General features: G+C 44.3%; 1 protein-coding gene across 2 annotated transcripts in view; it reads left to right on the plus strand.

The window, feature by feature from the left end:
• The window catches only part of AGBL1 (AGBL carboxypeptidase 1), a 4192795-nt gene that overhangs the window by 2237434 nt on the left and 1928298 nt on the right, over positions 1 to 27063 (plus strand). The gene's annotated exons all lie outside the window — the stretch shown is intronic.

A 27063-nucleotide genomic window follows, 5' to 3' on the forward strand; every position in this document is an offset into this window, starting at 1 on the left:
TGGGGCCATTTATCAAGACAGCTCTACTTGGTTTAAATACTTCTTGCTCCTGTCTCCTGTTGGGCCCTGAAACTGTCTGCAGGCAGCCCGAGCTGCGCACTATTTGTTCAGTGCAGGACAGGCTTTAGTGCCGGTGGTGCCCAGTGCAACAATGTTTGTTGGTACCCCCAATGACCACATCCGCCACGGATTCCCTCCCTACCACCCTTAAACAGTGCCCATCAAGTCTACTTAACCACTGTCTTTGCCCACCAGGCGATCATAATTGGAGAGAAACTACAGCCGTATTTATCTCTATACATGTCCAACCATGAACGTTTCCTTTTAACCCTGTTTAGACTCAACGTTGTTTTTAAGTTACTATCTTTCCCTGAGATGAATTGTTGGCTGAAAGATTTGTGTCCATGTGATGATGTGTCCCCGCAATCCGACATTCACATTTTATTTTTTTGTAAATTTTATATTTATTATCGCAGACAACTTATCACCCCAATTCTTAAAGATTTAAATGTATATAGATGCCGCCTTGTGTTTTTAGAGTTTCAAAAAATGGACACTGTTTTTATGGTAGCGTCACTCTCCGAATTTCTTAAATTGGTTTTTAACTGTCGTAAAACCCTTTGTATTAATTAATTCTTATGATGTATTTATGTCTTTTAATATGACTTTTTGCTGTGATTTTAAATAATGGTCATCCTACCCATTGTAAATAGTATTTTACATGCTACTTTCATGGTTATTCTCTGTTTTTTAACCGAATAAAGTACTTTTGAACCTTTGAACCTACTTAACCACTCTCTCACAGGCATTTAATTAGTTCATTAGCGTCACTCACACCAGTGTAGGGTGTCCTAGAATTTTACATCACACGCACTACACAGAACCAATCAATCATAGGTGTGTAAATCAGTGTATAGGAAATGTTACATAAGACAGAGGAGTACAAAGGTGTAGGAGTCACCTGGCATCCATACTGGTAGACAGTATGGTTTATTAGTGCTTGGTTCAGAGAAGTACAAACTCAGATTTAAAATGTAGCTCTATGGTTGTGAGTTCTCTTTAATAATCAGAATTGATTTCTATGCAAATGAACCCTTTTCCAACATTAGGATAATGAAAGAGTGGGGGAAAATCATAACGCTCCAACCTATACATAGCAGTTTCCATGCAGGTGTTTGATGACGGTTAGTCACTGTTCTATGTTAGGATTTTCACTTACAAACTGCAAGTACGAAATCATCTCTCAGACAAAAGCCATAGCCCACTTACCTATTTACATTATATGCACTTTGCGATCTGCATTGTACACGTTCTTTGCATCTGGTATATTAACCCTTTGTTAAACAACAATGAGTATCAGAGGGTCTCGGGAGCCAAGACAGGAAATGCTGTGTATAAATCTAGAGAGGACTGCCTTCATCTACATACCCATGATGTACATGTCAACCTCACAGTGAGCCTACTCAGTGATCATGTGAGGATTCCCATCAGTCACCACACGGAACCGCCCTTCATCATTTGGGTTCCTGTTGAGACCACTCCTGGTGTTATCCGTTCTATTCTACAAGGGAGGGTCTGATGACAAAGTACCCTCTCATGAGCGATTAGATTAACGTGATCTCTTTTCTCAAAGTGAGGTGATGTTACCAGGAGAAGGGGGACTGATATCGTAGTGCAAAAGTTTATAACAAAAAAATTCTAAATGTGTGTGAATTAAAATTGGATGAGGGGGTGCTAAATGTATCTTTATTCTTTCGCTACCCACTCTACCAATGTTAAAAGAAGTAGATAAGAATAATCCAATGATTCTTGGGTTATTTCATGTATATAGGGGTCAACATGTTTCTGCAATGTATGACAATAGTTGTCATTGCTTTCATCAGGACCATTATATAAACATGCTACTAGAATATGTGCTCTCAACCAAATGAAAAATGAGTGCTCAAATCAATAAATTAAAAATAATGAGTGTTTCAAAATCGATACTAGAGTCACCTGAATCCACTAGTTGTCTGTATCGATAGTTTCAACCTTCCAATGTGGATATTGCTAAAAGTAATAATAATAATGAACATATGAAGTTGTTACATTAGAGTCATCTAGAAAAAACATAGCATTAACGTACTTGTATAGTTATACTAGGTCACTATCATATGATCCTAGTAGAAAATATTAATTATTCTGGCACACTCTTAGTACATATTGTCACAGTGTACAGGTCTCAACTTTTGAACAGTTGCTCTTATATTAACCCTTTGCACTACCTTACAATGAGTCAAAACTTCCACTAGGCAAACCTCCGATCTCTCTCCAGAAAGTTAATGACCAGAGTTACCTTGACATTTTTATTGTTGCCTGAAAATTGAAGAAGGCAAGGAGCAGAACAGCAGATGCTTTTAAAACTTTCAAAAGCGATACTCATCCTTGAAATCCGCGCACGGTGCAATCGCACCGGTTGCACCGCCCTAGAGCCAGTCCTGGTTCTGTGACGGAGTGTTTTTTAGGTCTCGCGACCTATCAATGCGCGCAAGCGCATTGAGCGGAGCGAGAATTCATGTCCTCAAAATCCTCGTCAAACCAAGGGCTTCTTGCTGCGGTTTTCTTTAAGTTCACGTGAATCACGTGACCAAACAAGCACACGCATCAGCCTCCCTCCCTCCTAATTACATTTTTTTTAACGGCCGCACAGCACTTCAAAGGGCTTCGCCCAGCGTGCGCTCTGCAGCTTCTCGGCTTCTCCTCCCCTAATTATTCATGGCTCAGTTTCCCGGCGCACGCATTTGTTCAAATTTTTTTGTTCTTGCCTTTCATCTCCTACCCATCTTATCCCATTGTTAACATTTCCGCACCTCCGTCCGTCTGTCTATACGTCTCTGCTTTATCGCAATCTGCCTTTTCCCACAAGCCTTTCTACTCTGTGTTCGCACTCTGCCTCCTCAGTTTCCTCCGCCTCTATTTCACTGCCAGTCTTTCTTTTGTGACCTTCTCCCCCCCTCTTTCCTTTCAGTCTACCCTAATTTCTCTTTAGTCATGTGCCTATCTTTCCTATTCCTCGGCCTTGACCCTCTCTCCATCCTGTCTCACTTCCTCTGCCTCTTTCTTAGTCACTCTCCGACGTCTCCGTTTCCCCCCTTCGAATCTCTATCCTGTCTCACTTCCTCTGCCTCTTTCTTAGTCACTCTCCGACGTCTCCGTTTCCCCCCTTCGAATCTCCATCCTGTCTCACTTCCTCTGCCTCTTTCTTAGTCACTCTCCGACGTCTCCGTTTCCCCCCTTCGAATTCTGCAGAGATGCCACATAACACATCCAAACCAGACTCTGCATAACAACACACCCACTCCAATGTCACATATCATTTGCCACCCAGACCCCAGATAACACATCGAAGCCAGACTCTGCATAATAGCACACCCACTCCAATGCCGCATAACACAACCCACCCAGACTCCAGATAGCAGATCCAAACTCGCAGCCTCTGCGCCAGCCCTGCCCATGAAATATGTTCTTTTACATACATTTTTCCCTTCTATTTTTTTTAATTCTAATTGTTTTCAACCACGTTTTTAAAGTTACTTTTTATAGCAAGTTGTTTCATCATCTTGTTCAGCTTTAGAATTCACAAAGGTGACAGTTTTGTAATGGGCTGTGGCAATTTCGCTTCCTAAAACATCAGAGAAACGCACTTTTGTTTTCCAGCTAAAAGTATTGTATTTCTAACCAATCTCCATGGGGAGGGGTCTGTATACTCGAGGGGGGAGGGAGTGACGTCAGCCTGCACAATTTGACACAGCGGACGGTGTGGCAGGCCGCAACCTCACTTTAAGAAGAAACAAGCACTGGCGTTGCCAATAGGTCTCGCAGTAGGAAAGTTGGAGCTGTTACAATTGCAAATAACAATGCCTTTTATTTTTATTTTCATTTTAAAAACATAAAGGGCTTTGTCATTTACAAAACCAATAGCTCCAACTTTCCTACTGCGAGACCTATTGGCATCACCAGTGCTTGTAATAACTAGTGACGGCAAACATTGGACAAGGAAAGCTGATATGTGAGCCGGTGTGATATCCCAGGGCAGGTGTAACCAAACTTCAGAGCTATGCCGTAGCTTAATTTCGGGTGGATCCGGTAACTCCTTTCTGTCCTATGCTCTCTACAGTGTCAGCTGCTTGTCACCTGAAAGTATTAACATATTGAGTGGCGAGGGGAGTCGGCCAGCATTGGAGCTAAGCACAAAAGGGAATAAGGACTTTGGGATAGCAGGTCTTGGCAAGCAGGAGGCTGCTGCATGTTCACAGCAGGACTGCAAACATTTCCTTACATGATATCTATGATACCTGCTGCTCTCCACTATCCTGTGTACATTTTTTTCAACATGATAATATTCACTTTATGGGGCAAATTCTCAAGAACGTGTGATAATTACCGCAAAATGAGCTTAACGCGACTCTACACATCGCAGTCTATCGCGGAAAAATAACACCGTGTTAACGTTGTATTCTCAACACGGCGGTACTATGCGATGGTAACACGGTAACACGTCAAATGATCATGTTAAAATCAACGCGACGCTGCAAAAATGCGATACTCGAAGAAAAAAAAAACGTTGATGTCCCAACCAGCGATCAAAAAGTCAGCGATAACCAGCGACAGGCCTGCAATATCCACGCGTCATGTGAGAAAATGCACCAGAAAAGCAGTGAAAAAAAAAGGTGAGATGACAATGTACGAGTACAACCCCACATCCGTGATGCAGACCAAATGTCCATTGTCCAGCATCAAATAGGGAATGTACAGTGACATGCAGTCTGCATGTAAACTTCGCCAATGCGGAAACATACATGGAACACACTGTGAAACCGCATCTCCCCTTATCATTGCAGAGGAACAATCTACACCTCCTGCACCCAGACATGCCATGTCCATGATCAATCAAGTGTGCAAGCATGGACAAATGCAGAGGCAGTGACTCCCCCTTACGTACATGTAGCTCATGTCGTGGGACATGAGGCACAGGGTGCATCCCTGCATTATGGTGGCACATAACTGACCCCAAAAGAAGCCCTGTTGTCACTTGTAGGTCACAAGTGACAGCCTATATGTAATGATTTTGGACACATGTAAAACGCCGAAGAGTGGGATTTCGTACTTTCTGTGACACAGAGAACTGGCATTTCGAATGCGTGACACCCTAAACAGCCTCTCCGTACAGAGGTGACACACCTACCATCTATCATCAAATTATGAAATTGTTAGCACTAGATGTCGCACTTACACTTGTCTGAGTAATGTTCTTGTACAGATGACTGACATGCACTCAGGGAATGAGTCTTGGAATGCATTTATTAGCACATGCTGTGCCTGGGGTCATTTAGCACTGTCCCATAATTGCTAAGGACTGTCACAATGGGACGTGCTCATGTGAAGAAATTGTCAATGATGGTGTTCCTACAGTCTATTCCTGCTGCAGCTTCAGATGGGAGTGATCCACCTACCAAATCTTCCTCATCATCGTCCCGTGCATCTGGCACTTGTATCCATGGGGCATTGGTGCCAACACATATGTTGTGCAACACACAACATGAAACGATCATCTTGCACATGATGCCTGGGCTGTACAGGAGCCTAGCACCTGTGATGTCCAGGCACCTGAAACGTGACTTCAACACTCCAAATGTGTGTTCCACGATGCCCCTGGTGCGTTTGTGTGCCAAATTGTACTGCCTCTGGGCGTGTGTGTTCGGAGCTTAGAGGGGTGGCATCATCCAAGCGCAGAGTTCATATCCTTGATCAACTTTAACAGTGAAGAGAGCCATGAGTCAATAGTTCATTCTGCATGATGTGTTGGCAGGCTCACTGGTACATTTGTAAGCAAAGTCAAGCGCACACAACCTTAGTACATTGGTGTGTGAAATGTGTGACATTGTGATTCCTGTATGACATGTACTGCTTATAGCAAATGTGCAGCATCAATGTGTATTACGTAGCTCCATTGCTGCTCCTCCATCCCCCTGGGCCTATTTACAATTGTGCGTAGAGCAGTTGCATCACTTGCACTCCCACGGCACACTGATGTCATGCCTGTCTAAACATGTTCACAAACCTGACAACCACACTGTGATGTTGTGCGTTGAAGGTGGGCGGCCATGTGTGTGTAGGCCTGTTGTAAGGATAGGGATGACACAGCTGTAGATTGCATGGCTGGCTGAACTCGCCATCCGGTTGAGGGTAGACCTTTGGCTAATGCTGAGGTAATAGCGACACACACAACAGTTGGCATGTATGATCCCTGACCCCGAGTGGGCTTGCACTTTTTCATTTACCTCTTTGGCTGAGCCCGCACTCCGGGGGCATGCTACATTGCAACAGTGTCCAGTGCGGGACGGGTGGCACCGTCACTACAACAGTGACACACGCATTAGTTACTTCCTTGGCAAGGCCTAAACTTAACCACGCCCAGAGCCCCGGATTGAATAACCACATCCGTATGCTGGACTGTCGTATGCAAGTCCACTCCGCTTATGCTCACAGGGGGTACGACACAGTTACTTGGCCCAGTTCTACCCTACTGCCTGAGGTGACATGTTGGCGTCTGCTTTGCACAGCACAATGTAATGTGGCAGGTCCCGGGGCCCTCATGCATGCATACTGACCACACGGACACACTTAGATAGTTTGTGGAACTGACTACTGCACGTGCGCCCGGCCCCTTTTATTGCCAGGGTCACATGTCCAGTGATGCCTTTGCTGCATGGGTGTGGGGTGAGTGTAAGCCACCCCTCAGGGGCTGGCTGGTGCTGTCAACAACTACAACAGTGATCAGACAATCAGAAGTTCAAAGTTCAAACAGCAAGGGTCCATTACTTGAGCAGCACAGAGTTAGTGGCCCTGGATGCACTGCGGCCGGCACAGGCACAACAGCACAGGACTGTGACTTGAATGCACTGAGGTACGGCCATTCAAGCTGAGCGGGTCCTCGTTGATGTCCAAGGAGATTTTCCCAGAGTGTTTCGGGGGAATGTGGCGGGTGTCCACTTGGACATGATGCGGAGGGCAGAAGCCGGCAGAAACAGGCATGTGGAGGAGTGGAATGCTACAGCCTCGTTTTTTTCACCAAGTCAGTATCACCTACATGATGAGGAAGACAACCCCCAGGCCATAGATTAAGACATCACAAAAGTTCAACCAGAGGGTGTCCATGAATTGCGGGGCCCAGAGTTTGTGGCAGCAGGGCTGAAAGGGGTTGCAGTCTGCGATGAGGCCTGTACAATGATATAAACTGCCATAAATAAATCAAGACTCAGTTTCAAATGTGTGACCTGCTCGACCGCAGTGCTGCCCGGAGGCAGCGGAGAGCAGGGGCCGGCCCAAAGCCATTTGTCATTGGCTCGCGATGCACAGAGTTAGTGACACCAGGGCAGTTGTTGGTAGTGTACGGTCACCTCCGTAACGATGATCTTTTTTTCCTCCAGACTGAACCGCGTCTTCCTCTTACACTTCTCCTAGCGTGCAATGGTATGATCTATGCCATTGAGAAATCAAGACTCAGTTCCAAATGTGTGACCTACTTGACTATAGTGTAGGCCAGAGGCAGCGGTGGAGTACGTCAATGGGAAAGGAGTACTGCGGGCCTTTGTCGCCGGAGGCCATGATGGTCTGAGGAGGCCTCCAAAGTCTCAGGCCTTGGGCTTGGAGTTTATGCCGGCATGTGGTGGGCCCTCTTTGACACACGCCGGTGTCGGCAGGTGAGCAGTGAGGCCTGGGTGCGCAGGGGCAGCCAAGACGTGTTCAGCGACCCGAAGCCTGGGGTGCAGCAGGTGCACAGGATTGCAGGCAACACCGCTCACGATATCGGCCTCGTGGAGGGGTGAGAGGAGCCCTCCTGGCAGACACATTGGCCTTTCTGGAAGAGAACCACGCCCAGGGCTACGTGCTTTTTATTCACACCCCTATGCTGGCCTGACATATGCCGGACCAGCCCACTCCGCTCAAGCTTACAGGGAGGACATAACAAGCTACATTTCCGCAATCTTTCCCACTGGCTGGGGTGACATGGTTGCGTCTACTGTCCACTGCACTCCAAACACCAGCAGTGTACGTCAACATGGATATGTCTGTGGTATGCATACTGCAATCTTGCCAGCACTTCCACGCCACACTTGGCATTGTGTACCTTCTCATTCATGGGTCACTTGCCCCCTTTACACATGCCTGGTTCCCACCTCTCCCCACATTCTGCTATTGTGTGGCTGAGGTGCCATGCTGTTGATTGCTCATGTACATGGCTAGCCCAGGTTACCACAGTAAGTTGTGCTGTTGTGTCTGATAGGGGTGCATTTTGTTTAGCATGTTGTATGTGAGTTTGTAATGTGTGCAGAGTTGTGAGTTGCAAGATTGTGGAGTTGGGGTGTGTGGTGTGTACATTTGGTACTTATCAACAAACAGAGCATTTCCATAGGTGCCATCCTGGAAGCGTCGGTTGATGATGGACTTGTCAGAAGATGTAGGAATCATGCACACTGCCTGGGTAGTTGGCGACGACATTGGTGAAGATTCCCCAGTGGTCCACTATTGCACATTGATGGAATGCGTGTGCTTTCTCTTGTGGTAATTGTGTGCAGTGTCAGCAGGAGGCACAAGTAGGACATGTGTGCAGCTAATTGCCCCCAACTCGTGCGGGAAGCCAGCTATGGTATAGAAGCCTTGCTTGGTCTCCAGCTGTTCCTGCACAGTGTGGGGGAAGTAAAGGTACTGGGGTACCAAGCTGAGGATGGCATCCAAGACAGTTGTGAGGCTCTGCGATAGGGCTGGCTGTGACACTCCCCCGACACTGGCAGTTGTTGGTTGGAAAGTACCAGAGGCCAACAGATGCAGCACAGCCAGCAGCTTTGTCTGCGGAGGGATGTTGGTTGTCCGCTGTGTTGGTACCGTCAGCCTGTGAGCAATGATGTTCAGGATGCGGAGGTTGGTTGTCCTTTTGAGCCTGTGGTGGGCAATGACATCCTCTAGTGTTAGGTCTGTGAGGCTGGTGCATTTTCTGAAGGTCCGCTGTCTTTTTCTGCGCTGCCTCTGTGGTGGTCCGGAGATCAGAGGGGTTGCGGGGGTGGCGGGCCTGGGGGGGATGCCAGTGGGTGTTGTAGCCCTCTTGGGGCTCTAAGCTGCATGATCAGTAGCTCCATGGTATCTGTTGTTCTTCAGGTGTGGCTCTGGGCTGGGCTCCCTTTTGTGGTGCAGGTTGTCGTCCGACTTTACACCAGGTCAGAGCAGGTGTTAAATTCCTGCTGCTAATGCGCCTTATCGCCTGTTTTGGGATCTTATCGCCGATCTTCCTGGTCGTTGAGAATGTTGCAGAGTGGTGTTGTCGCTGCTTTTTGCACAGGAATGCCCACTCTGTATTTCATTAGGGATAGTTGCCGGGCTCATCTGTGGCGATGTTTTTGGCGGCTGCTATCGCAGGTAAACTGGTGATATTGGCTGTTGGCACCAGCTTGTGAATGGGCAATAAATGAATTGCGACTTTGGCTGTGATAAAGTGCTGCTAACTCAGCGATAAATCCTTGAGAATATGCCCCTTTGTGCGATGTGGCTCAAACTGTGGGATGGAGGCTGCCAGTTTGGGATCTCCTGACTAGTGAAAGCATGGCAATGAAGGGCATGAGGGCAATGTGGGTGGTAGGGATGACAGGGATGGGAAGTGAGGAATGCAAGAATGAGGGCTAAGTGTGTGTAGGCCTGGAAGTGTGATGGAAATGCAGAACAAATGGTGTAGGATATTGAATTATTAATTGTCGTAGATGGTAGTCCACCACAACAATTTAAACCTGAGCTCAAACACTGGTTGCTATTTCACCAATCAGATTGGCTTATCATAGAGGAAAAAGCATTTAGAAGTACCGCAAAAGTCAAAGAGACAACATAATAAAAAATCCCACTCCAATTTATAAATAGAGTCAGGAATGTAATGAGCAAATTGAACCCTAAACAATAAAAATCTAACCGAAGGAAGCAGAGATATGGATTTTTAAAGATTTAAAAGTGAAAAGGTGCCAAGAATCTCCAATTTTCTACTTTCTACTCTAGTTTTCTTTCATAGGACAACCAGAGCCTTTCATAGGAAAGACAGCATGTGGGGGCTTATCACGGCATGGGCATGGTGGTGTTCAATTTCTACATGTCCCATTTATAAATCCAATGCACCCTATCTTATAGGCTACAAGACTACATAGAATGACTTACTAATATTAAAAAAGAAGGTTTTCTCCCTGTCAAAGAGGTTAGTTTGACAGGTTGGACTGAATGTTTAAATTGCAGCAGCAAGGCGACAGTAGTGGGTCAGAAGTCATGTTTTGCTTGTCACACTAATGGTTAACACATTATTTGTGCTGCAATCCACAGATGACTTATCATTTTCTATGACATGTATATATTTTCTACACCATATAGTTATAAGGCAGTTAAATAAGGTAATCTGTGATTTGCCACTGTCTTCTTGTTTTAGGGGTCCAACCACATACGCTGGCATTGGACAGAAGTCTAAAATGCAGAAATAAAATCCAGCACAAAATGGGGATTAACCCACAATAAGGGACATTTATCACAAGTGTGACTTTAGTTAAAAACACCTTCCTTTTGTTTTTAAACTTTTTCAAAGATTAACTGATAGTAACAATGGTGAAAACTTATCTTGAAGGTCTCAGAGGTTTATATAACCAATTCTTACATGAACCGTTTAATTGATTCCTTTGTGACATCTAATAATATTTTACAAAGTATTTAGCGCTAAAAATACAATTTATTCAAGTGTGCCCTTTGCATTTTTACCCAAAGTGAAAAAGAATGAAAGTTTCACAGGATTGCCTATGGTCTGAATGTCTGAATTTCATAATATTCCCTCAGTTTATTTTCCCATTACTATTCAGCTTTCATACTCTTCATATCACTTTCATAAAAATACAATATAGTGGCAATAGACTAAAAGAGAAATTACTGCTAGAAATGAGTTCATAAACTTTTATTATATTCTTTTTTAACTCGGCTATTAATATAGAGGGACTTAAATTATAATGTCTGTCGACGTAAAGATTTACTGACAACATTTTAGAAATATGGATCTAGCTGAAAGTAAAATATTTTTCAGGCACAGAATATAAAAACAGGCTAACACGTTAACGTGGCCCTACCCTTCTCATATGAGAGAGGTAGTGTGGTCAAATGTTATGTCTACTCAAATGCACACATATTCTAGTAAAACCATGTATTACAATTTATGACCGTCAAGCAAGAATGGTAGGCCAAAATATCAAAGCCTCCAGCGAGGTCATAAAGAAAGGAAAGGGGGGGCTGACAATCTGTGACTGCACATTAGTAAGGAAAACGGACATGTCTTTAACATTTCTTTTGTTCATTTAAATCCCAGTGGTAGTTTGTCCAAATTAGGAGGAATCGAAGGTAACGCTGATACAATGCAAAATCCCGAATAGAAATAGATTGGGTAGAGTTAAATACTATACTTTGATGAAACTGCTTTCACAATAATCTTGTATGTTACCTGGATCTCGGATGTCATGGAGGATAATGAACGATTAACAGTTTAAAAAACAATATATTTAACATTTGTTGACAGCGGTTTTAAATAGGTTACTGTAGTCATCATTAAGAGCTTGAAGGAAAACGAAACTCTTCCAATTTGTAGAGGAAACTTTAAATATCGAGTAGAATGGCGTAATTTCCTCCACAATTTAATACCTATGATGAAGAAAATTCAGCCATTGGATTGTATTCTGTATTAGGATTGGGCTTCAAAACTGTCAGGATTTTCAGTTCAATCTGTAAATGTCCCTATCTTTTTTAATTGCAAAGAAAAAACAATGTGTAATTATATGGAAGCTTCATTTGATGCAAACTATGAATGCAATAAAATGACATATTTAGGTACTAGAATTACTGAATTCAAAATCTGCGTATTTTCTACTATATATAGTCAGTCACCATGTAGATAGGACAAAAACATAACATTAATATAATTTTTTTTTGAACGTATAAATGTTTTAGAAAAACAGAACAAGCAAAAGTAACTTGAGTGGCTACATTGTAATTTTCTCTTTATGAGGCAAATGGTATACAGTGTAAGATGTCAAATGTGAAACTTAAAAAAAAGAAACTGAATGTAATTTTTCAAAAACTGACAGCGTTTTTTAGATTTAGAGGCATGTCATTGATCGTGTCACGATAATAAATCTGATATTTTAGTTAAACCTAGCATACGATTAGGAAATATAACACACAGGGCCAGATGTAGGCAGCCCAATACCGGTCGGTAACGGCCGAAATTACCGAATTTCGGCCGTTACCAACCAGTATTTGGCATTTGAGATGTAGGTGGCTAGATTTAAGGATTCGGTAATTTACCGAACAGTAAATTAAGGAATCAGTAAATTACCGAATTCTTAAAATACTGATTCGGTAAATTACCGAATCCTTAATGTAGGGAGCACTCAAGTGAGTGCATTTTTCATTTAAGGATTCGTTATTTACCACCAACTACAAGTTGGTGGTAAATATCGAAAACCTTTAAAAAAGCATTTTTGTGCTTTTTTTAACTGTGCCATGTAGCAGACATACATGCCCTTAGGGCATGTATGTGTGCCACATGTGCACACATGCATGATTCAGGGGTGCAACAGGGTGTCAATGTGACACCCTGCCACTCTTGAATGTGTTCCCCCTATTACCGAATCGGTATTTACCGATTCAGTAATTCCCATTCATTCCTCTGGGCTTCCAGGCCCATAGGAATGAATGGGAATTACCGAATCGGTAAACACCGATTCTTAAATACCGAATCTTACCGATTCGGTAATATTTAACACATTTTTTGCTACATACCATTTAGCGATTCTAAAATACCGAATAGGTAAAATTCTGCATTTTATAATTGGTAAATAGCAATTACCTACAGATGGCCCTAAATTCAAGACATATCTATGGTCAGAAATAGGCATATTTTTAAAATGGACTAAGCAATTCACAGGGTAACCGCTTCTCTCTCAAGGATACTTGAGAGAAAGAAAGTATTGCTGAACCTTGTAGGTATGTGCCTTCCCTCATCTCCTCTGTGACAAGGAAAGTGGGCAATCCTTGCATTCCACTCCAACCACTTTTATTGAGATTACTGTGGATTAACGTTGGGTGTGCGTGTTAAAAGTTTGATTTGGATCCACCTAACATATGAATGGCTCTTACTTAGTCACCCTAGTCTTTAGTAGGTACTAACCTGCCATGCATTCTCATAATGCAGTAGTGCTTGCCTAAAAGACGCTCTTAACCCCTTCGCTGCTGGCCCGTTTCCGCCGCTGTGCGGTAAAGAAACGAACAGGGCAGGGCCGTGACGAACCCCAGCCGTCATCAGCACACGAGTACCGCGGAGCGTGACGGCTGGGGTTCGTCACTAGCATGCAAGGGGTTAAGGAACATAAAGGCCAGGTATAACCTGGCTGGATTGCATTACATACTGTGAGCAGCAATTTATAAACGAATTTTTGCAAAATGGGCATTATTGCACTGAGGTAAAATACAAGCAAATACTTATATTGTGTGTATTGAACAGACCACAAAGTACACATCCTAGAATTTTTACATTGGATGTTAGTTACCAAAAGGCAATAGTATACATTCTGTTGACATTGCAACAAAGAAGGGCCATTCTGAAATTAGAACATGTGACACAAGTATATGTTTGATCTCAGCAGCTTTCTTTGACTCCCTAAGCTTCTGGTCCTACTGACAAGTTATTCTTTGTAAGAGAGAGCCATTATATTTTTATAATGTACTTAATCTCCATGCACTAGGCTGCCATTCTGACTGTAAAACGATTTATTTGCAAACAGAAAGGTAAACGCTTTGACCGAGACATGTCCTAACAGTGCAAGGCGCTAGACGGGCATTCCAAAAATGTGGCTGCACAGCACAACGCGTTCGTTGTTTTGATAACCAGCCAGTTACCAACAGGCAAGTACTTGAAGCTTGCATCTGTAAATTAAGTTCATATTACTGAAAAGATGCACCTCAATTATCAGCATTTGTGCCCTTATTAGATAATGAACTTTAGCAAAGAGTATTTCACATAGGAAACTTAGCCATTTAGTGGAAATACCAGGATGAGAAAATCTGACATGTGGGTGGTTTGAGGGCAGATTGGAGTTAAGAAGAAGGTGGGGCACTGGCGAAAGGGAATGAGCATCCTTCAACTCAATATAAAAGTATCTAAACTGTATGGAGTTAGTTTCCCAATGAGAACATGGTCTACTTGTGCATGACTACAACAGGAGCGGCCAAACTAACCGTGGAAAATGGGTAATGCGTTTGAGAGGCAAGGTACCTTCCGAATTCATTTAGCTTCAGTTTACACTTGCTTTCATTTGCACTTTCAATAATGATGAGCATTACACCAGCACTCTGATACTTCAATGTAGCCCCTACTTTTTACCATTAATTGACATTATGGTGAATTGAATGTTTATAAAAGCATGTTCAATTGCAATGCATCCTTATATTGCCCTTCAATATCATCCTTTGATATTGTTCACCCCATTTTCAGTAGGGCTGCATTATTTGCCCCACTATAGTTGAGATTAACACGTGTTGAGGGCCGTCCATTTTCAGGGTGGGAATTGGGAGACATCATATACAAAAATGGTCAGAGATTCGGGAAAAAACAACATATATGTTTCAAAGTACAAATTACCTTCCTTGTAAAATATTTTACATGATTAAATGTATGTTTGTACTTCTCCTTATGTAAATATTCTTCAACAAATTCAAGGACAGATGTTTATTGAAAATGTAGGCACAATCTTCTTCAAACACATGAGTAACTATGTTACAGATACCAGATCCTTCATTGCGAGATGACTATTGAGCAGTCGCTCCTGGCATGGGTCACGGGTGGGGCAGGCCGGAGGTCCCACGGGAAGGGAGGGGAGGGTTTAAATTTAATATATTTTTTTTTTAAACGTACCTTTCCCACAGCCGGTACCCACATCTTCTCGGCTCCTGCTCCTGGGATTGGTGGGGACACCATCAAGCCAGGGCCTTATGGGGAGGCCATGTTCTCCATGCAGGCTGCATTGCAGCCTGCAAGGAGAAGGGTAGGGTGTGCATAACTGCTTTTGGCGGCCCCCAGAGGGCTGTCCAAACAGTCTTTGCACACTTAGGAGTGGGCACACCACTCCTCTACCCGCCCCGCCTGCCCGCAGAGCAGCCCCGCCCTCCCACAACCAAACATAAAATGGCAATAACAGAAAGTTATTCCCATTTTATGTTTCTGCTTCTCGCACTGCGAGTAAACAGTGGGATGAAGCTCCTTCGCTCTAGTGGAGGAGTAGCCCCTGCTAATGAGTCACTCTCTGGCTGGCTATGTCATCTGTTTGTGATTGTTTCTGATGAAAAAAAGCCCCTTAAAGTGGTCAATCCAAAGAGAAAGATGTAATTCTTAACCATAAACCACATTTTATTATAAAAGTTCCGAAGTCAAAAGCTTCATTTCCTAAAGAGGCACAGCTCTGATTTAGATTAGTAGCATGAGAAGACCATAGAAAGCTAATCAGAATCATTTTTTGGAACATCGAGGGCCTGGAACTTAAGCTTCAAGTTGCAAAATTCTGACTTTAGGGTTGGCAAGTCAATATTACCTTTCTTCAAGAACCATGACTAAAGAATCACTCAAAACTAATGAGTTTCTGTACATGTACCCTTCTAACCAAATCCAACCCTTCATGAAAATGTGCAATTGGCATCTGGAGAAGTCTCTGTGGAATACTTGAAATAAAGCAAGTTCCCCTCACATGTACACCCTTATTCCTTTATACATACTTAACCACATACTCTTTGCCTGTTAACTTTACCTGTGTAATATTACCCTTACATTCAACTACGTACTCTAAAACCCTTACCTTTATGCCTTTAACTTACTTCATACCCACTAGTACCATAATCCATTAAACTGTTAACTTGAAGCCTTAACCCAATAACCTTACCCTTACCCTAAACTTTACATCCTTTGCCTCGTACCCATAACCTCTTACGGTTAATCCCTTACACTTAACTTTACATCAATCACCTCTTACCTCTTTATAGATAACTAACCCTTTACCTTTAACATCATGCATTTACCCTCTTACTCATAACCCCCACCCCTACACTTCGCTGCTTATGACCAACACTTTACATTTAACTCTACCCTCTCACCCTTAGGTATAACTTATCAAGCCTTGTCTTTTTAGGTTTTGCTTGCACATCGCTTGCACTGTGCTTGTGAAATCTATTGTGTTTAATATAAGTATTAAAAGTGTCTTACATCCTGCCCTTACTTTTTATTGGTTGGTGTGATTGCCATTTACATTTCCTCCATTTCTATTGGCTGTAGCATACTATTTCCTGTTGTTAATCTTGTGTGTTTCTCTGATCAGTGCTTATCAGTGTACCAATGCCCAAGTACTCTTTTCATCCACTTTTGTGGAACTCTTTTTTTGTGGTTTTGTCTACACAGTGCTTGCGCTGTGTTGTTTTTTTCAAGCCTCCTGCTACTGTTTGGCGAAGCTTCCCCTTTGATTTGCTGATCATTTTCCCTTCGAGTGTGCTCTGATTTTGGAAACTGGCCTGTAAATCTTAATCTTATCTCATCATATACCTAGTGAAAACACTGTAAATCTTTTGAAGGGAGAGCGCTCTGAACATGAACTCAATAGGAGGCCAAGAGGCCCAAGTGTTCACGTTACAGACTGTGGACTGCAGCATTCCCGCATAACGTGGGGAGGCAAAGTGACCACCAGACCATATCACTAACAATTCATAAGCTCGTTACCCGCTCCATGCTTCCTTCAAAATGCAAACACAGACACATTCCAAATACCGCTTGATTTTAGTTTGAATAACGCTGGGCTTCTCTTATTATTTGTGTTTCAATATAGCCATCATTTAAGGAAACAACATTTCTTTCATTTACCGAAGTACCCCTGGGCAGAGCAGCATATTGACATGTTTTAAATGCATTTTATTCACATTGAAAATGTTCATGAAATGCTTGTGTGGGTTGCTGAAACTCCCAATACAATCCACAGTGATATGATTTGCATTTTATTGTGGGTGATGTCATCATGCTCTCAGGCCTCTTGAGAGCACTGTTTCAGACCTGTTACTCTTGATTTTCTCTGCTACAGAGTACAGCATTTGTCTAGTCTACTGAATGGGTTAGTATGCACACTTCTCTTTTGTTGGGGTTGTATCAGTGCCACATTCTGACTATTCTTGTGTTCTAATTGCCTCATTCCATCTTGTGCTCACTATCTGCTTCTTTACTTCTCTAGAGTGTCTCCTCCTAAGAGCCCCTCATACACTTTGACTGGGGCATATTGGGGCTTGGTTTCTGAATTGCAAGAATCCTTTTACCCCACAGAATTTCCTGCTGGGGTTCGTGCTCCATATCTATAGTGGAAATTCTGCCAGCCCGAGAATTCCAAGGTGCTGTAGCCAAGTCTGGCTGTGTCAAACCTGAGGAGATGGGGTGCCGGGGTGCTGGTACTTTGTCCTGTATTATGGTCCCAGCTGTTTAACTTCACTTCAGAATGTTCTCCATCTCTGCCCCTGAGAGCGGCCAACAGGAGCCTGTCACATGTAAGTATTCCCTGAAGCAGTTAGCAGGTGTTTTTGCCTAACCCAGTACCCCGGTTGGCGGGAGGTGTCATCTCCTACAGTGGATTGCACAGTAATAATACAGAGAAGGAAAAGCCACAGGTATGTATGTAAACAACAATATTAATGCTTGAAACAAGTAACAGTCTCTAAAATGGCACTCAATGGCAACATCTTTAACGTAATGAGTTCCAACCCCTCCAAGTCGTCCTGAACTTGTTCTCTTTTTAAGTTTCATAAAATGGATAACAGGAGCACCCGTTATTTACCGATCTACAGAACAGCAAACATTTTTAGCAAGTGCAATATTAAACAACATTTTCCAAAGCTTTGAGGTTTAGTTGTGCTCTGCATCAAGGGAGATAAGTCCTACTGTTATGCAGAATCCTTGATAATGGTAAGGAATGTTTATTTTTTTCATTACAGATCAGAGTACATTTCCCTTCTTATACCATTTCTTTGAAATATGTTAAATGTATGCTCCCAATCCCATAACCCCAATAACAACATGTTTATTTCATATTTGGCACAATAAGCAGACATACAGAACATACGTTTTGCACTGTGACTGTGCAGATCAGACAAATTCAGGAATTTTCCTACACTGTGTTGTAACGGCGTCATTCACTCTATTAAATAAAATGTGTGCACATATTAATGTGTGCCACTTACTCATAATTTTTCACACAATCACCTCTACAGGCTTCTTAAAAAAAAAGATCTCCTGTCATGTGTCCCATAACTATGGCTGTGAAGAGGAGTTATGTGTTTATTGTAAACAAAGAAACATGCTATTATTTACTGGTAAATAAATATTCAACACATTCCTGAGGAATGGGCCTTGTATTACCTCAGAGAACATCTGCTTGTACCCAAAACATTCACCACCATGAGAGCTCATGACTTTAAATGAACCACAGGAGTTACTTCTTTCATCTGCTGTGGCATTTTCCCCAAAATTACGGATTTTTCACTCTTTACACATTTACACGATATGGTGCTGTTAGACCTGGCATCTTTGGCGTGTTTTCCCCTGTCTTTTTGCCTCTACCTCCTGTATTTATGATGCTGTGCTGGGATTTCGTTTTTGCTGGTTTAGATGCTTTGGGCACTTTGCCACTGCTGATCAGTGTCAAAGTGCAAGTGCTCCCTGTCTAAATTGTAATTGTGATTGGTTATCTGTGATTGGCATATTTGTATTACCAAGAAGTCCCAGGTAAAGTGCACTGAGAGTGCCAGGTCTGGTGATTCAAATGCGACAAGTGGGCCCGCAGCACTGATTGTGCCACCCACATGAGTAGCCCTAAAATGGTGTCTCAGGCCTGCCACCGCAGTGCCTGTGTGCAGTCTGTGAAATGCCATGTCCTCCTGGTCAGTGTCCTCACTGACCAGGCCTGACCCTTCCCTTTCTGTGCACATTGGTCACCCCTCTGGAAGGCCCAAGGTACCCTCTTGGGCAGAATGCAGTGTATGTGAAAGGTAGAGCATGTACTAGTTTAGGTGACATGCTCTGGTAGTGAATTACAGCCATTTTTGTTTTTCACTATTGTAAGGCTATCTTGCCCCATAGGCTATCATGGGGAATGCTGGCTACAGTGGCTACCAGCATATCTTCCCATAGGAGCAAGATAGGACATAAAAGTCCGGTATCCCTGAACTCAGTATTTAATAACACATCTTTTAGGAAAGGTTGTTTTTAAATCCTGTGTCTGAGAACAGCACTTTTAGAAAGTTGCTATTCTCTTGTCTAACCTTTCTGTGTGCCTTGGCCTGTTTGTGAATTGACTGTCTGGTTTGTGAGTGACAGGGGCTGGGTGGCTGCCAGAGGCTGAGTGGGCTGAATAGCTCCATCTGCATCTAGAGTGGTGGAAGAGGATTAGCACCTGGGCCTGAATAGGGCTGTGCCTGCCTTCCACAATACTGGCTCCACCTCCTGCTGGGCGGCTGACAACCCTGCCCCTCTCTCTGAAAGGAAAGGAGAGGCCAGGAAAACAAAGTGCTCAAGGAACACCCAGAACTGATTCAGATCGGGCTCAGAGCCCTCCTGCACAAAGGGAACAAAGGCTTTTAGGGGTATAAGTAGGGGACCCCTGACTACAGAAAATTAGATCATCCTGGAATCAAGAAGGAACCTCTGCCAAGGAGAAAGCTGAAACTGAAGAATGAAGACTGTCCTGCTGTTGCTTTGCCGGACTGACCTGCTGTTGCTTTGCTGCCAAGGAGAGGGGAAGGACTTTGCTTTGTGCTGTGTCCCCTTGCTTGAAGGAATCTCCAAGGGCCTGAGAAGAGCTGTCTCCCTGTTAAGAAGTCCAAGGAATGAAAGGACTTCACCCCCAGCTTCCCTGAACTCTGCTGAGAGGGTTCTGTCCTTCCTAGAGTGCTTGGGCCAGTTGTGGTGCCTCTGGGAGTTGTACCTGTGTTGGGAAGCTGGAAACCAAGATTTTAAAGACTTTCTGCAAGTTTTAACGCATCGCTCGCTTGCGGAGCGCATCCCTGTCAGTGCGAGGAAATTCCTGCCGCCGCGAAGGCCGAGATCGTCGCAGCGCCTGTTGCCGCTGCCAGAGTCATCACATCCTTCGCTTACGGGGCGCACAAGTCCGGTGCAGGAAGATTACCATCACTGCGAGTATCGTCGCAGAGCCTGTCGTCACTGGGTGAGATCGTCGCACCGCTTGCTAGCGGACCGCATCACGTCGCTGCGAGAGTCGTCGCAGAGCCATCGCATCGAGGGGCCGCGAGAGCAGAAGATTGCCTCTGAGCCGCGCATCATCGCTGCACTGGAGATTGTCGCCGCCCCGAACATCCTCACATCGTACCTTTTGCGAGCCGCTTCCACCAAAACCTGTGCACTGGAATCCACGCAAGGTATCGCATCCCTCCCCATACAGACTAGAGTCACCACAACACGCCCGCTACATCCAGCGGGGTTGTTGCATCGCCTCCCCAGGGTCACAGGAGTGACGCATCGATTTCTTTTCAACGCTACAGCTTTCACTTGGAACTTTTGTCGCATTTAAAGGTACTGTTGGCTAAAACGTTACGTGACGCAACTGTGGATTATTTTAACGCAACCTTAAGAACTCATTTGAAACCATATTCTTGAACTGTGTATGTTTGATTTTTGTTGTTTTGGTCTTGTGTAGTTCAGATTAAATACCTTTATTTTTCTAAACTGCTGTGGAGTCAGTTTGTGGGTGTTTATCACTGTGTTACTGGGAGTGTTGGTACAAATACTTTACACATTGCCTTTGATAAGCCTGACTGCTTGTGCCAATCTACCAAGGGGGTGAGTAGGGGTTATCTAAGAGTGTTTCCTCCTTACCCTGACTAGAAGCAAGGGTACCTATTTGGACAGTGGTACCTACCATTGCCAACTAGAGACCTCCAGTTCTAACAGGTGCCTAATGAGAAGGTTTTTGTTTGAAAAAAGGAAGCTTGTTTCTTGTTCAAGTTGATCAAAGGACACTAAAACATTGTACATGGACGTTAAAACAAGTCTCAACATTGTGCACAAGTTAACAGTTAACTTCTTTACATAGCTTAAAGGCATGTAAAGAAATGAGAATTTTGCCCAGATAGTGTTAATGTCACGATTTGTGAACTTGCTTGATAGGCTTGCAAAAGTGAAGGGCCCTACGTACCTAGGTTGTAGTGAGGTGCCGGGTTTTTAGGAACCCGGTGGTGCCAGGGGATAACACCCGATGACCTCTGAGTTCTCCCTTGTTCCGGACCACAGAAACAATGAGTCTTCTAGTCGCAGTCAGAGATCAAGTTTTATTGGTAGCTACCAAGTAACACGTGTCCTAGAAGCACGACAAACACGGGTCATGTATTCTCAGGAGACTGTACGTGTTCGTTTTTACAGAACCAGTCTTCTCCTTTTATACAGAAATAATGGCTTCAAGCAAGAATTCTTGAGTTTATGATATGGCTGTAAACATATTTCTGCAATAATACAAAGTGCGGCGTCACGTAAGCAAGCCCACATTTTAGATGTCCAGTTCGTGACAGATTACCCAGCAAGATCCGGGACTCCCATCAGATATCGATGAAACACCAATAAAGGCAGGTACCACCCAGTCATAAAACTGGCCATAAAGAAGAAGTATGGGCAGGTGCATGTTTGTAGAAAGCATGTTCTGTATGGGGTAAATGGTTTGTGGAATGTTATGTGTCGATGTTATCGTATTCGGCCACTGGGCGGGGAGCCGCCCAAACAGGTTTGGCTTAAGGCAATGAAGTCAGTTTGGACAGGTCAGGGGGAAGTCAGGGGAAGGTGGACGTGTCCTTTTGGATCAAGCTCGACCTTTAATTGACTTAACATGAGGGCAAGACGTAAGATGGATGCCGTTCACAAAATGGAGTCTAAGGGATTGGGATGGAAATTACGATTTAGGGGTGTTGGCAACCCTCGATTGTCACGCAAATACATAGGAATGATGTCCTAATCATTATCGGTTCTTGGACACTAAATTCGTCATGGTACGTTGATATTTTGTGACACGGGTATTGGACCTCGATATGGGGATAACAATAGGGTCCAGATTTTCAGAACCACAGACCCTCCTTTTGCCCTTATGTAAGGCAATAACTCGTTAATCTGAGTCTAAATCTGTATGAAGGAATTCGTGGAGATGCTGCTGTAACATCATTCTGTTGCTCAGTTCGTCCCTTGACGCAGGCTTCCGTACACATGAAGTAGCACAGAGGCCACAGAGTGCAGGAGCGCACTGGACACATAGGCAGAACATAAACAGAAGTGTTAAGATCATCCCAATGAAGATAAGCGTTTTCCATCCCCAGGCAGCGATCAGTCCCCAGAACCACCCTAGCAAGGACCAATCCCCTTTCTCAACGTGAAGGGAACCAGATATTTCATGTAGTTTAGAGATGGCCTGGTATACTGTCGGTGCATTATCAGGGATGAATATGCAACAACTGGATTGGATGACTCTACACACACCACCACGATCGGCGAGTATGATATCAAGGGCAATTCGGTTCTGAAGGGTCATAAGTCGATCCGACTGAAGCTCGGTCGTCAAATTGCCAAGTGCTCCGGCCGTTGTAGTCACGGCGGATTCAACTATCCTTGCTAACTGGCGAATATTCCTGCTGTTCACCATAGGCCCCCAAAATGGCAGAAAACCTTTTGCGAAGTCAGCGAATTCCTGACCCGCGGTGTCGTCTTTACTCACGACACCTCTAGCTGTCCTTGTCCGATGGTAATCTGCTCGGGCCGTGTAGGTAGGAGGCAGCAGAAATGAGATGAAGCACGTGCCTGAGAAGTCAGGGGGTAACCATGTATAGGCTTAGTCGTGGCAGACGAAATACGTGCCTTTGGCTGCTAAGAGTATAGGGGAAGTTCGGGAGGCGAGCACATATGTTTCCGTGCAAATGCTCTTTCCTAACTGTGCTGTAGGATCCCTACCAATACCTTGTAGACATAGGTGACCTCGGTGGGGCACTATCCAAACTGTGCGGGATTTCTTTGCTGCCTGGCTCTTGATCAGGTAAATGCCATGTTTGGTTACGTTCCAACGAGTGTATGGGGTCAGTTCATCTTTGGGGATAGTCAGATATGTGTCGATATCCCTACTCATATTTCTTATCCCTGCTATTAGTGCCTTGTTACTGGAATCGCTCTCAGTGGAACAGGTCGGGTATGGTTCTAGGGCGAATAGGAACATGGTCTGAAAAGCCCACAGAGAACCATAATAACTAAATGGCAGGATGAAGTACGGGATACCCTTATCAGTCGTGTGCGGCATGAGTCCGCATATCCAACAGTTTGATGTGTTCATTATAGACTGGTGTTGGTGCAGGAGTTGGATGAAAGAGTTATTTACAAATTCGAGCCTTCTGGCAGACTTGTGTTCAGGTAGAGGGTGAAAAGAGTGTGGGGAGAGAGTGGGAGGAGGCGTTGGCAGAGTGTCATTTGAGAATAGGGAAACTCGAAATACGAATAGAGCATAACCAATCAAAAGCATCACAGCGCTAAACAGCATTAGAACACATATTATTAAAAACCTTCTCTTGGACAGTATAGTACACAATTGTTTTTCAAAGTTCGTAAGTTTGACAGGTCTCTCTACCCTTGGAAACTCCATCCTCTACTTGCTGCCCGCGGTGGTAGGTCGATTCTGCCAGGGAGCGCGCTCTGTTCGGTCCGGGGTGACTCCCTCGGACCAACCAGAACCGTGGACCTAAAACTTCCTTGGTTGCACTCCCGACACTTCAACCGCGACCCTAGCAGCGGAACCGGATGGCGGTTCGAAAATCAAAAATGAGCTAGTTCCCTGGGACGAGAGAGCTGGAAGATAAAAATAGTTCTTGGGGGAAAAGGGAAATCACTTTAGATCAAGGTTTTATTAGTCTCTGGGGCTGGATCTCAGGTCATATCGTCGCTTCTCAGGTACGGTGTGGTCTTTAAACAATGTCTCAGGTTCGGTAGTGTCCAATTGCATAGATGGTGACACACGTCCTTGCAAAATACGATCACTCTCCTTTTCGGTACCAGTCTCTTTTAAACATGCATCGCTGAAAGGGATGAAACGAGGTACGGATTCAGTCTTAGAGTCGGCAAGTCCTTTATCGACTCACCGGTCGTATGGAAGGGGCAGAGGGACCCGTTTGCAATGGGTCCCATGCACCCAGTTCTTTTTGCCGTCCACCCGAACGGCTGACCTCGTAGAAAGAAGCACCAAATACGGTCCGGTCCACCTCGGCTGTCCGTTGCTGGTGCGCTGGAAGTTCCGCACCAGGACCCATGAGCCGGGTTCGATGGTATGACCTGGATCGTCAGAGGCTGGCGGAGAGGAACTGTGAACCTGTTGGTGTAAAACACGCAATTTAGCTGTCAATTCGCACAAATAATCAAGCAGTACGGGGTGTTCTATTTCACGGAGTTTCTTTGGTCTTGGCACGCCCCAGACGTTGGCTGGGCGGCCAAACACTATCTCGTGGGGGCTAAGACCTAATCTGGAATGGACAGTCATCCTAGTTGACAAGAGTGCTAGGGGCAAGGCGTCAGGCCATTTAAGACCTGTACTGGCTTGGATCTTGGCTAGCTTGAGTTTCAAAGTGCCATTGTAGCACTCTACTAATCCAGCTGATTGGGGGTGATTTGCAGCGTGGAATTTCTGGTGTATGCCTAGACACTCACACACTCTCTTCATCACTCGTCCTATGAATTCGCTTACATTATCACTCCAGACAATTCTAGGCATACCGAATCTCGGGAAGAACTCTTTGACAAGAGCTTTGGCAGTTGTCAAAGCAGTATTGTCTTTAAGGGGGTACGCTTCCACCCACCTTGAAAAGGTGCAGACAACAACGAGCACATACTTTAGATTGTTGCACCTTTCCATGTGAATGAAATCGAGCTGCAAAACCTCGAACGGATACGTAGGAGGCGCAAAATGACCAGCTGGAGTTGGAGTTCCTTTACCGGGATTGTGTTTTAGGCATATCATACAGTTTCTGACCACATTTTCTGCATATTTTGGGATATTGATATTCTGCCATACTGGGGCCAATAGCTTACATATTCCTTTCGAACTGATGTGTGCCATGCCGTGAGCCATTGTTACTACTGCAAGTACGTATGCATTAGGTAGTAGCCATCGCTGGTGTTCCGATAATTCGACCCAACAGCTATTCGCATCCAATCTACCCTTACTTTTTCTCCACTCATTCAACTCATCCTCAGTTGCCTCAGCTTGTATACATTTCACGCTTTAAATGGTGTCCTCACACATTCCCACATCAGCAATACATCTAGCGGGACCTGCAACATACATTCGACTCATCGTGTCCCTTGCGGTCTCTGTCGCAACCTCATCTGCAAATGCATTCCCGCGGCCAATATCGTCTTGAATTTTCTTGTGTGCACTGCATTTCATAATGGCAACTTGTAGTGGCATGGTCAGTGACTCAAGGAGCTCATTAACTAGCTGACCATGTTGTATCTTTGCACCATGTGAGGTAAGAAAACCACGTTCACGCCATAATCTCCCAAAACTGTGAGCCACGCCAAAGGCGTATTGGCTGTCCGTGTACACATTCACTCGCTTTCCTTTTGCTAACACGCATGCTCTGGTAAGTGCAATAATTTCCGCAGCTTGTGCAGAGTTGTGGGAAATACGTGCGGTCTCTATAATGGTGTGTAATGTTGTTACGGCATATGCGGCAGTCGTATCACCATTCGGTAATTTGAAACATGAACCGTCAACCCATAAAGTATCATTGCATTCAGGAAGGGGAGTGTCCTGTAAGTCTACTCTCCCCTTTGTCTCTTCTTCTGTCCTAAAACAGCAGTCATGTTTATCAATCTTGTCGGTTCCTGTCGAAATGGGTAATAACGTTGCGGGATTCAGTGTATCACACCTCTTTATGTGGATGTGGCTTGCTAGCAACATAAGTTCGTAACTGGATAGTCGAGCGCTAGTAAGGTGTTGTGTCTTCGTCCTGTTTAGTAAAATGTCTACTACATGCGGAACCATAACGATCAGAGTATTATTCATGACTAATTCAGCGGACTGTCGGATGCAGACAGCTGCTGCGGCGGTGGCTCTCAGACAACTTGGTAGTGCCTTAGCCACGGGATCCAGAGTTGCCGAAAAATACGCGCATGGGCGTTGTCTGTTCCCAAAATGTTGTGTTAAGACTGATAATGCACAGCCTTCCTTCTCATGGACATATAATGTGAAAGGCTTACTGTAGTTGGGGTTTCCCAACACAGGGGCTGAACACAATGCATCACGCAACTTGTGAAAACTCGTCTGACAATCTTCAGACCAGGGAATAGGATTGGGCGTATCTTTACGGAGTAGTGTCAGCAAGGGTTTAGCTAGTAGTGAGAAATTCGGTATCCATTGTCTACAGTACGATGTAATGGCCAAAAAAGCTCGAACTTCTCTCTGTGTCCTTGGGGCATTTAGTTCTGCAATTGCCTGTATTCTTTCAGGTGTCAGTCTCCTTCCCTCCTTCAACAAGACGTGACCTAAGTAGGTTACTTCTTGTCGGCAGAATTGTAGTTTGGAAAGGGAGACTTTGTGCTTCATGTCACATAAGTGATGCAATAATGATACCGTAGCTTTCTTGCAAATTTCTTCAGTGTCCGCAGCGATCAGCAGATCGTCTACGTACTGAATCAGAGTTGAACCACTTGGTAGAACAATCGTGTCTAATTGTGTTTTCAGGGCCTGACTGAATATTGATGGGCTTTCGCAGTAGCCTTGAGGAGCGCACTTGAAGCGGAGACTTCGTCCTCCTAAATTAAATCCGAAAATATCTCTACTTTCCTCGGCAATCGGGATACTGAAGAAAGCGTTCTTCAGGTCAATCACCGAGAACCAATTTGCTGAAGCTGGAACC

Source organism: Lissotriton helveticus, chromosome 3_1, assembly GCF_964261635.1.
Source record: "Lissotriton helveticus chromosome 3_1, aLisHel1.1, whole genome shotgun sequence".
Classification (NCBI taxonomy): Eukaryota; Metazoa; Chordata; class Amphibia; order Caudata; family Salamandridae; genus Lissotriton; species Lissotriton helveticus.